The sequence below is a fragment of the Ambystoma mexicanum genome, chromosome 5p, assembly GCF_040938575.1.
Source record: "Ambystoma mexicanum isolate Mex_15411 chromosome 5p, UKY_AmexF1_1, whole genome shotgun sequence".
NCBI classification, from domain to species: Eukaryota; Metazoa; Chordata; class Amphibia; order Caudata; family Ambystomatidae; genus Ambystoma; species Ambystoma mexicanum.
Genome location: NC_090930.1, coordinates 1192791879 through 1192809147, shown reverse-complemented (window position 1 = coordinate 1192809147; position 17269 = coordinate 1192791879). Strand labels below are relative to the sequence as shown.

The window sequence follows — 17269 nt, the reverse complement described above, 5'->3', positions numbered from 1 at the left end:
AGGTATACTAGACTGGGGACAGCAAGATCAAAATGATTTACCCATGATAAGACACTTTAGGGAAGTGGTGAAATCAGGATTGGAGTCCAGTCTTGCAATTAAAGTACTTAACCACATATCTTCCCAGCTACAGCTTGTGGACATGTCTGGGTTTTGATGGAGATGGCTTAAAAAGTATGCAAATCACATGATAAACCATGCTGACAAACATTTCCTTATAGAAATATGTTTAACACGAAAAAGAAAAAAAGCACAATTTGTGTTGCCCCACCCCATCCTCCTCCCCATTTTCACTGGAAAGCTACAAGTACCAGAAGTAATATAAGCCTAATCTCCAAGTAAAAACCACTGAACAGGTTATCATGCCATGTTCATTCTAGAGAGGAGTGCCTGCTACCTTTTTTGTATTTTTTCAAGGAACTTGGGGTTGGTCATCCTACATTACCTGGGAGAACACAGACGTGGACCCCTTGCTCACTGTGCTCAGAGAGGCACAGCTCCACCTCACTGATGGGACCCAACAAGGCTGAAACACGTGTATGGGGTTGCTGTTGGTACTCTTGTTCAAAGGAGGTTTGCCTGGCATTTTGGTGCTGGACTGTCCTTGTGGGCGGGACAAAGACTGATATGCAAATGGGTATTCCTCCTTTGTGAAAAGTACAGTGAGCAAAAAGTGATGGCTGCGGACTCTCAAGTGGGTAAAAACCATTGAACAGGTTATTATGCCATGTTTATTCTAGAGAGGTGTGCCTGCTACCTCTTTTGTAGTTAAGCTCCATGGGGTTTGCAAATGTGCTTAGACACACAACAAAATGTATTTTGTGGTAGTAATATGGTCACCTACATTTAGTCATTGTTTGACTAATAAAGAGAATTTAATTTAACTGTGCTGCTCATAACAAAATGTGTTTTAAAAAAGAGTTTCTGAGGAGAGTGGGGTTAAATTTGCTGGGTATGCACTCTGTGTTCTATGTATAGTTATGGTATTCTGTTAAATGTCTTAATTTTGACACCTAACCACAGCGTTTTAAATGAGTGCTCTTTCCTGCTTATTTCGTTGGGAGTCGACTTGTTTTGGGCTTCTTTTGCAGGGTCATTCGGCTTTTTTTTCTCGGGTCTGGCAGCGTGGGCAGCAATGGCGGCGGAAGAAGAAGATACGGTGGTGGCCGTGCTCCTTGTGGGCACGAAAAACTGGATAAATACCATACCAGAGGTAAGTGTGCACACGTTTAGGGCACCTTTATTTATGTGGATGTGTATCTGGACACAATCTGGAGCACTGCGCACTCCACGAATATCGAGGGGCATGGAGGGGAGATGCGGGAAAAAATAATCTGACTTCAAAGTCATGCTGGAAAGGAAGGAGGCTCTGACGGGCCTGTTCTGAGGCCCGAGGGACTGCCGAGGGAGGTTTAGAGAGGAATTCAGGAGGTGAGCCCCAGAGCAGTGTGCTGATCGAGAAACAAAGTTAACCCGTCAACACAAGCAGGCGCACTCCCCATCTAGCCCAGCACAACTATGAACTGGAGATTTATGGCACAGCCGGTTCCACGTATGTCTCCTACTCCCATTTCCAGGGCAGGGGCACAAACTTGCAACTGCCGTCAAAGGAGCCAACTGTAAATATATGTCTACTGGGCAAAAGAGAATGGCAGTTCAATCTCACTGCTGTCTTTGAACGCAAAGCTTATCCTGTGTCATGCGTGACTTATTTACTTCCAACTGTTCAGCGCGCCATTAAAACCATCTAAACGCTGCGCCTGAGGGTTGAACACTAAACAGTTTGGTACCACAGTGACCGGAGCTGGATCTTTGAAGAAACCGTGCATGTATTGTAAAAACACATTGCAAAATGTTGCGGCCATTGACCACAGTACTGAAATTGCCAGAATCAATGACCCTGTAGAAGGGTCAGATGGGGTACTGGGTGTCACTGCCTGTTGGATCAAAGGACAGTGGCTCAGAGCAGGCAGGCAACACGTACATGGTCGAGAAACCCAGGTCTAAAAGGATGAGTTAAGAGACCATCCTGGAGTCATCCGATGATCATCAAACTACATTAGAAGTCATTCCCACATCATCAGAAGTCATCACGCTGTTAAAGTCATCAGCAAATGTCTCAGAATGGTGGGTGATGATTTGGGGATGGGTTTAGGATGACTTGCTGATGATGCCAACATCATCCCTATTTTAGAAAACTCTTTGTTCCTGATGATTTTAGGATGACTTGCCGATTACGTCAAGAGCATCAACAGGTTTGCCCCAGATGATTCTGGGATGACCTGCTGATTACTTGAAGAGCATGTTTGGCCCTGATCATTTGGGGATGATTCTGGGATGACTTGCCGATTACTACAAGAGCATCACCATGAAACATGTTTTTGTATCGCAAACTATTCTTAAAATTGGGCTTTTTTTGCTGCCGGCTGTCCCCGGGATAACCACAAGTTGGCGCCCCTGGTACTGGGTGCTGCACCGGGAAAAATCCAAGATGTATTGAACATGTAAAACAAAACGTTTCATGAAGTAATATATTTCCTGATATTTGTTCAGATTCAATATAGCCTTCATACGAAAGGAACACAATTGTAAAAAAAATAATACTTGTTACTATTTCAGTTCGTGCACACCATACTCATGTGTCCAGCAAATGGCACCTTCTAAATACGTTCAGCACTATGACTATTAAAACACTATTTGAAATGCATAGACAGCCAGTCTTACTGTTTTCGCTTGTGCAACATATAACCATTGTCCCCATTTGTACCCTGTACATCAAATTATATATATACTGGATAAGTGAACGAACTTGCTGTTGTTTGATGGGCTGATTTCCTGAACTGGCGTACGACCACTATATATATATATATATATATAACATGGCCTGCTGTAGCGGCCATGTAGTTATGGTTAAGTTGCTAAACCCATCGGAAATTAACCATAACGTCCCCTTAACAAAGTTTTTTTCATTGAATTTCATAGGTTTTTATTAGTGCAACTTAACCATAACGTCCCTTTAACAAAGTTTTTTTATTGAATGAAATATATATATACATATATACATATATATACACACACACACACACAGCACTTTGTAATAAAAATGCGTATCCGGGACACACAGATCGTTGAAAACGTGTAACTGTCCTAATTTTATGTTTGCATTCTGGGACTTGTAGTCTTGCCGTTGTAATGGCACTACAAATCCCGGAATACAAATAAAAAAATATATAGGCATTGCCCTGTAGGCCAGTCCAGGCCTGGCAGCATCCTGGCAATGTAGACATGGCTCTCTTCATATGAAATCGTGCAGGTCAGGGCATGGGACCATTGGTGGAGGGCTTTGCAGTTCCCTCACTGGGCTGTCTCCATGTAGCTTACATCTCCGGTCAGGTTGCCTTGGCAGACCTGCTGGGCTGCAGGTGCTCCATTTTTAAAATGTAAACTGCTTTTCACTTTACAGAAACATGGGCCCAATTCTGAAGTCCATGTAAAATTGGAAAAGTATTGTTCCTTGGTGGAACAACACTTTTCCTAAAAGCACTGTATTCTGTGACATTAAGAATGTGGGGGTACAGACATCAAAGCTTCCAGTGTCCCTAATATGGCCTGACAATGGCCATAGTGCCTCTGAGGAGTGCAGGACAGGCACTGCCTGGGGATTCTCATTGCAGAGCGCAAAAAGGAGTTAAAATATGGTGCCTGTGAGGTATCGTTAACATCTATTGTGCAAGTCTTTCCTATGTAAGCTGCACATTTCCCAGATGGCTGTACCACTTTTCTGATTTACTGAAAGCATAAAGACACTTTTGTAAGTCAGAAATGGTAGAGTTTTGAGAAATGCTCAGAAATTAGAAAATGGCAGTTTTGAGAAATGTACAAAGTGACACCTGAGAGAATTGTGTCTTTATTTAAAAGTTTTCAAGCTTCAGATTTTTTTTCCATTTATTTTGGATTTGGGGGATTTTTTCCAAGCAACGATTTGCCTGTCTTGGGCTGCAGGAGTTTTGGGGATTTTTTTACTGACTTCTTTCTCAGTAATAACAAGCCACTAACACTACTTTTTATTTTAACTTAGTATATGTGTGTTTTCTCTATGTTTATGAATTGTGCTGTTTCTTACTTTTGAAACCCACTCATGGCGTTTACATGTGCGCTTGCTTTTTTCGGTTAATTTGGGTGGGAGTCAGCTTGTTTTGGGCTTTTTTCGTAAGGCGATGCAGCGCGTTTTTTCCTTCCACCTGGGAACACTGGACAATGGAGGACGAGATTCGAGCGTGGATCATGCTGCTGGGATCGATAAACAAAGCCAGAATCATTGGGTAAGGAGCTGATGTACACGTTTTAGGCTTTATTTCAGAGTGAGCCTTTTGCATAGTGAGGAGTGTGTCTCTCGGGAGTCAGACAGGTTGTGTTGATTTATGAGGCAGACTCTGCCTTTGCAGTGCGCGCTCCCCACGTCCAGCGCCCCCATCCGCCTCCTTGGACCAGCGACGCCATTTCTCCGTGAGCCTCCAAGCAGGGAGCACTGTTGCAGACCCTTGGTGTATATCATATGTTCTCCTAAAGGCCGGCACAGTGCGTTTATCTGCATGACACCGGGATGTTTTCCTTCCCTGGATAACAGGCTGCTGGCACATTTCATTACTTTCACACGGCGCAGCTCTAGCCTGCTTTAATATCACTTGTAAGCAGGTTAGAGCTGCTGGCACATTTCATTACTTTCACACGGCGCAGCTCTAACCTGCTTTACAAGTGATATTAAAGCAGGCTAGAGCTTTACAGGAGAACATATAATATACACACGTGTCTGCAACATTGTGCTCCATTGTTTTCATACGACTTCAATGATCCAGCGTCATATATGCCAGCTATGGCTTTTGTGAGTTTCAGTCCAAAACACATTAACGCACCATGCAGCTGCCATTGTACTCGGAGCTGGGATTGGGTGTATGTGTATCATAGGCAGTGTGGGAGGGAAGGGGTGCAGTGGGCGCGCCTAGACCTACTGCAATTGATTTACTGGCACAACTGCACTTTATCACAAAACCAGCTGAGTTTTCTGGAGGGGCCGTTGTATAGGACATGACGCATGGGTGGCACCTCAAAGAAAAGGAGCCTATAGTCGTAAATCCTACTTTGGAAGCTGTGCAGTTAGAGCAGCATCTGTGGGGTTCGATGGGGGGGGGGGGGGCTAATTTAATGAATATGTTGACCCAACTGTGCATTTTGAAAGCTCACTGAGGCCACGACTGTGTTCAAAACGAACACATCCCTTTCAATTTACCCGCATTTGGCTGTCCTCTAAGAAATTCATACAGATTAAGAAAGTTCGTGCATATGTAGCCCCTTTTTCCCCAGGTCCAACTTGGGAGCCTGCACTTGAATGGGACAATAAGTGGGGGTGGGGGGGTGGTTTGGAAAGATATCCACAAGGATAACCTGAGGCGTTTCACACGAGTACACATTAGCTCTACATCGTGTGCCATCATCTCTGTGTAGTTGGTCACAGCTGTTTCACTGCATTTGGTGAAAGGCTGTTTTGCCAGGTTTTTTTGCTGCATTTTTGTTATGGGGTTTGGGGTAGGGGAAAATTAAGTAATTGTGGGTGTTGGGAGTGCGCCCCCATAGATAAATGGGGCAAAATGGGCAGGCACCGTGGTGGTCCATCTCCCCTTGAATCATCTTTCCCTTCCCTGTTGATGCTCTACATTCATGGCTGCCTCTCCCTTGCCAGATGCCTTAGAAATATTGCCTCCTGCTTTCCTTAATCGGCTGTTGCAAGACCCCCCCTGTGGCATGGAACATGCACATTCGCAACCACTGGAATGTAAACATGTCTGTCTTCAGCACTTAGCAATGGCTGGTTTGCTTTCGTCTTTGCAATTTTTTTTGGCAAATGGCCTGAACAATGGCACATGAATGCGGTTGCACATTGATGGTGCCATTTCACGACCAGGTCCATTCCACTGAATGCCCAGCACCTCTGACAAGCTGGTGGAGATGATTGCTCAAACCGCAGTCTCTTTGACATCTGTGCAGAGCCTGCTGACGCAGGTTCGAATCCCGGCAGCCCCAAACTCAGCCTTTTATCCTTCCGTGGTCGATAAATGAGCACCACACACACACTCGGATACCTGAGGGTTCGTAGCACTATATAAATGCTAAATTATTATTATTATTATTATCCTGGCTCAGTTTCTTCAATCAGCCTGACAAAAGCACAATGTTGTATTTGAACAGCAGAAGTAGTTATAAAGCAACATACATTTGAGTAAAATGGTTATTCTTTAGGGCAGGGGTGCACAACTGATTTTGACAGTGGGCCAAAAGTACCTTACATGATGGCTATAGTGGGCCGAAAAGTAAATGTGGACGGGGCGGTAGGCGCAGCAGGCGTGGCGGGAGGCTTGGCCCCACCCCTCAAACAAACACTATGCCCCATGGCGCTCAACCAAACACTATGCCCCATGGCTCCCATCCCTCAACCAAATCCTATGCCCCATGGCCCCCACCCCCAACCAAACACTATGCCGCATGACACCCACCCCTCAAGCAAACACTATGCCCCAAGGCCCCCACCCCTCAACCAAACACCATGGCCCCCAACCAAACACTATGCCCCATGCCACCAAGCATGCACCATGCATACATACTCATACAGACCCAAACCCCCCCACACCCAACTCGGCACACAAACTCACAAGCATACACCAATACACTATGCACCCATACAGACCCGAACTCCCCACCCCCCAACTCGGCACACAAACTCACAAGCATACACCAATACACTATGCACCCATACAAACCCGAACTCCCCACCCCCCAACTCGGCACACAAACTCACAAGCATACACCAATACACTATGCACCCATATAGACCCGAACCCCCCGACCCCCCAACTCAGCACACAAACCCACAAGCATACACCAATACACTATGCACCCATACAGACCCGAACTCCCACCCCCAACTCAGCACACAAACTCACAAGCACATTCAGGCAGACGCGACACACACACACCCCCTCCGCATCTCAACACACACTGCACTTGCACACAAACACATTCAGTCAGACCCGACACACACACCCCCTCCGCATCTCGACACACACTGCACTTGCACACACACATTCAGTCAGACCCGACACACGCACCCCCTCCGCATCTCGACACACACTGCACTTGCACACACACATTCAGTCAGACCCGACACACGCACCCCCTCCGCATCTCGACACACACTGCACTTGCACACACACATTCAGTCAGACCCGACACACGCACCCCCTCCGCATCTCGACACACACTGCACTTGCACACAAACACATTCAGGCAGACCCGACACACACCCCACACCCGCATCTCAACATACACTGAACTTGCACACAAACACATTCAGGCAGACCCGACACACACCCCACACCCGCATCTCAACATACACTGAACTTGCACACAAACACATTCAGTCAGACCCGACACACACACCCCCTCCGCATCTCGACACACACTGCACTTGCACACACACATTCAGTCAGACCCGACACACGCACCCCCTCCGCATCTCGACACACACTGCACTTGCACACAAACACATTCAGGCAGACCCGACACACACCCCACACCCGCATCTCAACATACACTGAACTTGCATACAAACACATTCAGTCAGACCCGACACACGCACCCCCTCCGCATCTCGACACACACTGCACTTGCGCTCTCTCTCTCTCTCTCTCTCTCTCTCTCTCCCTTTTCTCCCCCCCCCCCCCTGCTGGTGAGATCCGGTACTACGGCTGGCGTGGGCGGGGCAAGGCTGAAATGCCTTCCGCATCAAGCCTTACTGGCCACGCCAGCCGTAGTGCTGGCACTCCATTGGATCAGCACACACGCACTACGTGGCTCGTAGGAGCTGCGTGGTTCGTGTGCACTGAACCAATGGGGGCCATTGTTTTGTCCGGCCCGGAAGACAACAAAGACTTTCCTAATGGAGGCGGGCCGATGCTGCTTGCGGGCTGCCCTCCATTAGGAAAGTCTTTGTTGCTGGCGGGCCGGACAAAACGGCATGGCGGGCCGCAACTGGCCCGCGGGCCGTATGTTATGCACCCATACTTTAGGGTATATCCTACTCTTTTTCATCTTAACACTTCCAGACTTGTTCAGTTGCTTCGTTGAACTGCTTTGTGGCTGAAGGCAGACCTGGTTAAGACATTTTTTATCACACCAGTAGTGGGTTTACAACTCCAATTAAGTAATTAACTCTTAGAATACTGCTTTGAAAATCACAGGCAGGCACTTTAAGCGCAAAGTCTGATAAGGCTTGATTAAAGTGAGCTCAAAGTTCCCATAAGGAGGTATTTTGGGAGGGGCAGGATCTGGGTGTAAATGGCCATAGGGATTAAAATGACCATGGGCAGTCAATATTTCAGCAAATAACCAAACGCCTACCTGCTTTGTGTGCCTAGGTGTTCACCATTTCAGAAGTTCAGGCAAGACTGGCACCTGCCCGAGACTCTTCCATGGGTGGGTTCCTAACGAACTTCCTTACTTGCTGGGCTGTGTCTGGGTTCCCATCTGGCTCCCTGCGCTGGTTCCGGGTCTTGGTAATTGTCATTAGAATGCGTACTGTATTAAAATGTGTAATATTAATATTTGTGCTATTATTTCAGCCTACTGGGACACAGTGGATTCCCGTTAGCAGGTAGCAGCTGAGCACTGCTTGGAACTGGCCCTTCAGTGGATATAGAGGAGGCGGACGGGAGCCACAGAAAAAGTTTTCCCGATGCAAATCCCAACCCTGGTCCATCAACTGCATCAGAGGTAAGTGCCATTAGAGTTAAACAAAAGTTGGTGTGTGCCCTTATGAAATAAATAAATGCTTTTTCTCTATCCAAATACTATCGGTTGTAGGCTTCTGTGTCTCCACCCCAATCTCAAACCCTCCTCCCCAACATTCCTATGAAGCCATAGGGCTTCTAGACTGTGTCAGAGGGGGGGGAAAGGTAGCTCAAATACTGTGGCTCGTGTATTAACCGGTTATTGTCCATCACTCATTATATGCCCACATGCAAACATATTGCTTTGTCCATTACTTATGACCCGTTAAGCTTCAAATGTCATAGTGGTGTCCTATGTTATTTTTTTAGATTGTTACAAAAGCAAGCACGCACATAGTTAAATTCCCATAGGTATATGTTATCGGCATCAGTTGGCCCGGGAGCCAAATTTAGCTCCTGGTAGGCATGGTGTAAAGCTAACCAGGCTCTTCAAGGCTACAAACAGGGCTAAATAGCCCCCAGCTCTGCTCAATTTCAAACCCTGTGTATTTGTTTTGCTTGTATGGCTCCTTTACCAATGCACTGTCCATGGGGGAAACACGAGATTGGTAATTTCTTCACAATATACCAATTATGCAAAGAAATGGGAAAGAAGATAAACGGAGAGCCACTTCCTGGGGAAGTGACACTAATCTATATTAAATTCTAAGGAATTGCCATGGTTTCATCCAGATTGACAGCTTTGAGAAATGTAGTAATTGGAATTACGAAAGCACATTAGAGGGTGTACAGTGAAAATTGTCTATGCTTTATTTCTCACAGCCATGTGTCAACCAAAAAGTACTTTGCTTGCTCTTTTCAAACTTTTTACACAAATCTTTTTTCCATTTCAGAATGTATCCATGTTAAAGCCAGGGAAATGGGCTTTCCAGTACTCTCTGCATCCGAGTGCAGAAAAGCCCTCCAAAACAAAATTGGGAACTACCGGATGAAGAAGGAGCCAAACCTCGTCTTTTCTACACAAGTGTAGTTGCGCATTCCCTTGCTCTTTGCCTCGTCCTGGATACTAGTGTGACTCCCTGGACCTGTTCTCTTTCCCCTCTCAACCTTGCTCCCTGGGCTGGTCCCCACCGGACTCGCTTGCTCCCTAGGCTGGGCCTGTATACTCGTGTGACACCCCTGGACTGGTTCCGTGTCCCCTATCACGCTTGCTCCCTGGGCTGGACCGAACCGGACTGGTTCTGGGTCCCCTCTCACCCTTTATTTTTAAATTGTGAAGCACCCGTGTTTGGGATTGCTACAGTTGTGTTTTTGTGCTATGCACACAGTGTCCGATTGAACCTCTGCCTCTTTTTAATAAATATAGTGGGGGAAAAAAAACTGTGTCGCTTCTTTTAAAATATAGTTTATATGCCATTACATGGTCTTGACTTTCATGGCCATTTTACCTAAATGACTGTGACCTAATTAGTCATCACTATTGTTCTAAAGGCAATTCAAAATGCAACTCTCTGAAATGGGCAGCAATCGAGCCACAGTGACGCTTTTAAAGCCCAATTCAACAAGGTGCACCAAATGTGTTTTTAAGCATTTCTTTTCAGGATTATAGTAAACATTATTTTTGTTTAAACTCCTAAATTTATTTCCAGCTCATAAACCGAAACAATGCCTATATTGTTAAAGGATATTTTTGGGATTGCTTTGTTGTTTTGATTTGTAAAGTATTATTTGGTGACTAAATTAATTGCTTTAGGATTTCAAAAGGTTTATTTGGGGATTGCATTGCATTGCTTTTGGATCTCTACGAGGGTACATTTAGCCAAAAGGAAGCCAGCTGTAATCCGTTGCTTTTGTAATTATTTAGGGATGGCACTGCTTTTGGATTTTTATAGGATTGTTTGGGGATTGCATTGTTTTGGGATTTTTGCTGGATTGTTTGAGGATTGGATTGCTTTTGGATTTTTATAGGATTGTTTGGGGATTGGATTGATTTTGGATTTGTAGTGGATTGTTTGGGGATTGGATTGCTTTTGGATTTTTATAGGATTGTTTGGGGAGTGGATTTTTAGTGGATTGGATTGCTTGTGGATTGGATTGCTTTTGGATTTTTAGTGGATTGTTTGGGGATTGGATTGTTTTTGGATTTTTCGTGGATTGTTTGGGGATTGGATTGTTTTTGGATTTTTAGTGGATTGTTTGGGGATTGGATTGTTTTTGGATTTTTCGTGGATTGTTTGGGGATTGGATTGTTTTTGGATTTTTAGTGGATTGTTTGGGGATTGGATTGTTTTTGGATTTTTCGTGGATTGTTTGGGGATTGGATTGTTTTGGGATTTTTAGTGGATTGTTTGGGGATTGGATTGCTTGGATTGTTTTGGGATTGCATTCCACTGAGGATTGCTAATTAACATATTTCAGGGTGCATGAAGCCAAAAAGAAGCCAAAAGCAATCCTCTGAGTACAATGGGAGTTTCTGGAGTTAAATAGGATTTAAAGAGGATTTAAATGTTTGGGAAAATCCAGTAGCAATCCACTTTCAATCCAGATTTTTTTGGTAGGGGGCGCCTTCAGCCGGCAGCTGCTCGGTTAATTCACGCTCATCTTCAAGCTGCCTTAATCAGCCCGAAATGAGAAACTCAATTTCAAGCCTCTCAACCGGCGACCTCGGCGGACCCGAGACTATGTTGGGGAAAATGAGGCGGCAATGACCCTGCAAATGCAGGGCGCGCGGCGAACGAGTGCCACTCACGCTGATTGGTCGGCGTGGCCCTGGCGCGGCACGAGAGCGACTGGGAGGGGAAACGGCATTGTAACGTCGCCCCTCCCCCTCGCCGCGCGCAGAAATGGAACCAGAGCGAAGCAGATCAAGCGCGCGAAATATGCATGTGCTGTTTCAGGCAGGGGCCCGATATGTAAACCCCTTTTCCACAGTATTATGGAAGCTTGACCTATAGCTTGCATGTAAAATACAACATAGCGTGTGGTGGTGTATAGGACCGGAGGGGTATGCAGTGCTTTCATTGTGGTGTGAAATTGGGGGTTGGAGGGGTCTGGGGGGCTGTAACGAGGGAGTGTGGCTCGAAGTGTCCCTAACATGGGACAATAAAAAAGTGGCTTTCCTCATTGTCTATTTTTTTTTTTTAATCGTTCCAAAGAACCCTGTTTTATTCAATAGCAGGTATTACTTGCCAAACAGTCTATGAATGCAAGAAAAGTATTCCAGCATCTCTCAAACAACACAGTGTGATTTGACAATGGCTAGCCATCAGGATGCCTTGGGTTTAAATCCCGAGCATCGTACACATTTTTAATTGTTTTATGCTGGGGATTTGAACCTGAGCGCTACTGCTGATGAGCCAGTATCGCATTGCACTGTGCTATTTCATAGGCACTTAGGGCCCGATTCATGGAATATTTGCCCAGTTCAAAGTGAATTGGTACTGCTGAAAAGTGACTTTGCACTGCCGGCACAAACCCTGATTCATGAAACCGTGCAAAGTGTATGTTTGCAGTGCAACGTCTGGGCAAAGTTCATTTGTGCAGTAAAAAATTACTTTGCACAGACTTTGCACAGCAAAAATACACTTACGGTTCGTGAATCAGGGTTTGTGCCGGCTGTGAAAGTCACTTTTCAGCAGTGCAAATTCACTTTGAAACGGGCAAATATTCCATGAACTGTACCCTTAGTTTCTTTCATTTCATTCAATAGAGGATTTGACACATAAAACTCGGTGGTGGGGGAGGGGCAGTGGGGGGACGCTTGTGTATGAATCTTAAATGAAGGAAATCCAGAAGATACGAAATGGTGCTGTCCTATTTCGTAGGTGCTGGAATCTCTTTTGTTTCATTCAATAGACTGTTTGAAACAAGAAGTCTGTCACGTCAAGCAATATATTGAATGAAACAAAAGAGATCCAGCAATTCTGAAATAGCACAGTGACTTTTACACAGGATTGCTAGCGGAAGTGCTTGGGATCAAATCCTCAGGCTGCAGCATTAAAAAAAAGTGTCTTTTGTTGCTGGTGGGGAGGAAGGCCTGGTAGGGCCATGGCTCGACCAGAGCTTTGGGAGACTAACAGGGCTCAATCCGGGCTAGTCCCAGGCCACTTAAAACCCTGCGCATGGGTGTTCATTACCGTGGTCTGTTCCAGGTTCTTTTAATGCCTTTGCGGATCCTGCTCTTACAGGAGACGGCTCCATGCATTCACTATCCCCCCTTCCCCATCCTTACTACATGCCACCACTGAGCCGTTCTCTCCAGAATCCTAATGTTGTCAAGCGACACCTCCTTGCATTAAGGCCTTTATCAAAAATAGCCTTTTATAGCAAAATTAGCCGACTGAGAACTTCTGGAATAAATACACCTTTTCACCCCCTGACGCTGGACTTTTTCAAATCTGCCCCTATTATCCCATAGGAGATTGTAAGTCTAGAACTAGACGCAAAGGATGAGTACAAAAATACAGATCAGGGTACAAGAATGTAAACAAAAAACATACAATATTAATTACAATGAAAGGTCCATGTTTTCAGTTTCAACGTATTTGTACACAAAAACACAGATGGGAAGCAACCTGTTGTCTGTATGTATTGGTGAAATATGGAGGGAAAAAAAACAGTAAAGCTGTTCTCTTCCTTGACTGTCGTGCTGTGCGGGACAATGCCTGTGCAAAGTGACAGCACCGAGAGGGTGAACGCAGGAGAACATCCCACTACACAAACATTTTCAATGGCTGTTGAAATGCGGCGCATGTCCCCCGCAACAGCCAGAGAGCAGCCGCTTCTTTGCCTTGATCTGGGGAAATGCACTCCTGTTTGTGTCCCCGGGCCGATTTCCACGCTTTGAAGCAAATGCGTTTGCAGTAAGACACGTTATAAAACAACAGGCAAATAAAATACATTGAGTGTGCTTTTGACAGATACATGTCCATGTGTGTTAAAGAGGAAACCACGGGGATGTACGTGAGCTCTGTGAGCCCATAATATATGGGTAGACAGTGTTTATATCGAATATTTTATATAGAATGCCCATAAATCTTATATTTTATATTGAAAACCTTTATAGTGAATGTATGGAAACTGTCGGGATGAGTTTTTACGGGTGGGAAGCGGGTTTTGGGGGAGACCCCCCCCCAAAAAAAGAAAATTCTCTATAAAATGTTTCAATATGAAAGATTCGATATATGGGCATTAATAAAGCCGTTGACATGGTCTGTACATGTTCTTAATTACAGCAGAGGCATTAATGGAGCTTGCCATCACTTGCAAGAGCACACAGCTCCATGCGTGTTGCATGTGATCTTGGGAGCCATCAGTACCCAACACATACTGCATCAGTGTGCAAGGTTTACACGAAGCATCACTGGATCGGGATCTCCCTTTCCTGCTTGATCCATTAAAAGCACCCCAGCACCAAAGAACCATTTTTAGTTTGGATACCTAAACAAATACTAGCTGTAACCAAATATCTTTACAGAACAAAAATTAAATATGGATTCGCTCGGATGAAAAGTAAACATGAACAAATACAGGTGAAAATACCTTAAAAGTATGCACCTTAAAATCTGGACCCTTAATTGTTATGCAATAATGCAATCAGAGAGAAATCAGGGCTCGCTGTCAGAACAATGCTACCTCTGGGAAGAGCCGCCAAAGTGCATCCGATGGAAGACCTACCAGTCTCTTCTTATCAATCCATGCAACATTGGGACTAGTGCAAAGCAGGGTGCCACATGAGACCGTCAAAAGTCTATACTGACTGGCAACCTAAGCAGACCGTGCAAGAATAGACAGGGGGGGTCTCACTAACTGTCCATGTGCAAGGAGGTATGCATGGAAATAGTGCCAAGCAGGACTACTTCACACCGAGGAAGAATACGTGAAGACAGGAGAACTTCGTCGTTCTTGTTTGAGATCCGGGTAGAATGACTAGCACTGTACATTTTCCTGCATATCTCATGGAATCAGTGATTCTTGATTGTGGGCTCGAATGTTTCTACCCTATTGTGACCGATGCGCATCTCATCACACACGCAGCTGCATGAGGGGGCTAGCACACCTGCCACGTGACTCAGTCCTTCCTGATGCTGGAGGTTTCTGGGGGCTTGGGTCATCTTCCTCCTCATGATCAAGTTGAGTAGTGCCCTTGAGATTCAAGTAGCGTTTCCTGACCTTTTCTGTTTTGGGCTCTACCACCCCCCCCCCGTTACTAGGGCTAGTAAAGGACCCAAAATTGGAAGCAAAGCCAAAAAAGGTGATTGAGGTTGGAATAGATACACATGGATTTATGAAATTCCATTTGAGCACTTGGTTTAAAAAAATACAAAAAGCGTGGTGCTCCAATTTTTTTTATTGTTTTCCGAAAGAGCTCAACAATCTAGAAATGTGTCCAGGTTAACCTACAGCTGTGCAAAACCAGTCCATTGTTTTTCAACATTTGTACAGTTTGTATTAGTCCATCTTAAACCAGCTCTCAAAAGTCTAGCTTAGTAACAGATGCTTTTGAAACGTACTCATAACTTTCTGCACAATACTTTCACATTCCAGGCTTATTGGAGCATTATGAACGCAATCCTTCACAAACACAAACTTACTCCATTTTACCTAATGCTGTACGTCTTTCCCGGTTCATCCTTTATTTTTTATCACTTCTCCTCTTCCTCCACAACCTCCTCTTTTCCTTTTAAAAATTACGGTCTGGAAACCCCTGGCGGAGCCACAGTACACCACCTTTGGGAAAAGGCTAGACACTCTACTATCACTACTACCACGGTGGTGATTTGGCACTGTATGAAAAATAGGTAACACAACATATATTTGAGACAGTATTCAACCAACAGCGTGACAGGATCCTATCCCAAAAAGCATGGCATCCATTGACTAACCTCTTGGAAAGGTGCAGTGATGTGAAATCTCATTCTTGTAATGATAGACATCACAAGTCTTGACACCAAACTCCTGCATGGGGAAGGCAAGCTATTCGGGAAGCACTTCCTGACAATACACTGCAAGAGGGCAATACTATTGTTGCTTTTTTACTGTTAAGTACAATTCTCAACACATCCTATTTCGGGTTTCTAAACACATTTGACAAAACAATTTTGAGGACCATCAATAGGAATCAAATTTGCACCTGGCTATACAAAGTTATTTATGGAAAAATATGGACAAATGTTTCAGTACAGCATAAGAAATGGGAACAAGGCAGTATTGTGACTCCAGTGCGCCGATGTTACACTCATAATTTGGCAAAATAAAATCACAACGCTGAATAGCTTTTCAGAAAGGATAAACAAAAGACAATCACATCGAACAATTATAATATCCATCGGAAGAAATTAGGCAAATCTATGATGATATTTGGCAACAAGTTTGGATTGAACGTGTTTAATAAAACAATGAATCCTAACACGATCATTGATAGGGGGATCTTGGCATCCAAGGAAGAGGCTGGGAAGCCTGCCTTTCTTGCAGTCTTTCAGAATTGAAAGGCGCTAAATTGAATATCAGGTCTTTGAAAGTGAGGCTAAGCTACTGACGCAATATCACAAAAACAAGTATAGTTAATCCAAGTATAAAAAATAAATAATGACATTAGTTTCTTATATTGTTCTTCATGCCTGGCTCCACCGTTGAAACACAGTAACAGAGCTAGCTATCAAACCTGTGTTGTTTAGTGTTCACCAGGCCACAGCTTTGCCCCTTAACTATCCTTCCTGGGTACAGTAATAAGGACAAACTATGCAGGAAGCACTGTCTGACACTGGGTTGGTAAATTGAGAATACTTCAATTTGGCATTTATAACTTTTTTTTTTTACATGTCATGTGGCTCACCAAACAGAAATATATGAAGGAGCTGGAAAATGATCTGCTTGCTGCTTTGTCCATCCGTAAGAACAGAAGTCTACCCATTTTTAGAGGATACTCCTGTCCCTCCCCCGCATACTATCTCGGTCTTAGAAAGCCAAAACAAGTCAATTGATTCAGGATAATATCTTTCAAGGTTGTTGAAACTCAGTATAGAGGAATAACAAATAGTTTAAACATTCCGTTATATGCAGAAGACGAACATTGATACACACATTTAAACCATTGGAATATATACAAAGTACAGACATGTTTGTAATAACAATGTATAAACCCAAGTAGATTAGTGAGATTAATTGATTCATAACAGTGAGATTCCAGAGCAAATTTGCTCAACGTGTTTCGGGATGAATTAATCCCTTCATCAGGAGCATGAATTTACAGTCTTAAATTCAAAGATGCAAATTCTCTTCGGTCTATTAAATAAAACAGAAGTAAACAAATATTTACATAGCTTTCAGTAACTCAATCATAATTAGCCAGGTTTTATGGCATAAAAGTAAACTCTTGTAGTGAGATATTTCAATTTGCCTTAATCTAGAAGATGCAAATGTACACATCCGCGCAGGCAAAGGGGAATTACTTGTTGTAATCCCACTCCATGTGGGAGTCTGTGTCCAGC

At 44.3% G+C, this 17269-nt stretch overlaps 1 protein-coding gene and 1 long non-coding RNA gene across 3 annotated transcripts in view; one reads left to right on the top strand and one right to left on the bottom strand.

The window, feature by feature from the left end:
• CDH20 (cadherin 20) overlaps positions 1 to 17269 on the bottom strand; it is a 1428111-nt gene that overhangs the window by 910386 nt on the left and 500456 nt on the right. The window lies entirely within an intron of this gene.
• Positions 4184 to 10160, top strand: LOC138481485 (uncharacterized). The gene is made up of 3 exons (XR_011274255.1): positions 4184 to 4322; positions 8673 to 8823; positions 9674 to 10160. It is a non-coding gene; the product is annotated as an uncharacterized lncRNA (long non-coding RNA).